Source organism: Colobus angolensis, unplaced genomic scaffold (assembly GCF_000951035.1).
Source record: "Colobus angolensis palliatus isolate OR3802 unplaced genomic scaffold, Cang.pa_1.0 Scaffold643, whole genome shotgun sequence".
In the NCBI taxonomy this organism is placed as follows: Eukaryota; Metazoa; Chordata; class Mammalia; order Primates; family Cercopithecidae; genus Colobus; species Colobus angolensis.
Genome location: NW_012120077.1, coordinates 17,645 through 18,690, shown reverse-complemented (window position 1 = coordinate 18,690; position 1,046 = coordinate 17,645).

Below are 1,046 nucleotides of genomic sequence, written 5' to 3'. Positions count from 1 at the left end.
TGTCCTGCTCCTGTGAATTGCAAATGTTTTAGTTTCTAATATGGTAAATAATTTACAGAAGGTTTACAATTTACTCTGTTCATATTATTCACTGAAATCAAAATCTAAGACAACAATAGCATTACAAAATGTATTTCTTCAATGATAAAACTTGAAAGTAAATTTACACTTTTATTAGTGGGCTGCAAAGTAGATGTAATGCTGGTGGATGTGAAAAAAACATTGATATCTTTGTACATTTTCCTCAAAACTTTTGGGTGTCCATGTGCATTGTCATTAAACAGTAATATTTTGAAATAAATTTTATTTTCTAAGGAGTAGATCTCAACAATCAGCTTAAAATATTCAGTGAGTCATGCTTTAAACAGATGTACTGTCATCTAGGCATTGTTTGTCTGTTTAAAATACACAGGCAAAGCAGATTCGCAGATTCTCAATGCATAATTCTCAAAGACTCTAGTACTTTCAAAATAATAAATGAACATTGTCTTCAACATAAAGTCACTAGCTGAATTAGCCACTAACAAAAGAGTCAGCCTGTCTTTTAACGCTTTAAAGTCAGGAATTGACTTCCCTTCTTCAGCTACTAAAGTCTCAGATGACATATTTTTCAACAAAGGACTGCTTTGTCAACCTTCAAATTCTGTTGTTTAGTGTAATCACCATCATCAATGGTCTTAGCTAGGTTGTCTAGATTATTTTCTGCAACTTCTACATTGGCACTTACTACTTTACTTTGTACTTCTTTGTTATAATGATAGAATTTTTTGTTTTCTTTCACAGCCTCATGAGCCAATGTCTGCTAGCTTTCCAAATTTTTGTCTGTGGCTCCCTCACCTATTTCAGCCTTCATAGATTAAAAAGTGGTAGGGTCTTGCACTGGATAGGGGTTAGACTTAAGTTATGATTGTGGCTGGTTTGATATATCCAGATTAAAACATCTTCACGTCAATGATAATGGGCTTTTAATTTTTTACCATTTGGACATTCACTGGAGTATCACTTCTAATATCCTTCATGAATTTTGTTTTATCTTTTTTTTTTTT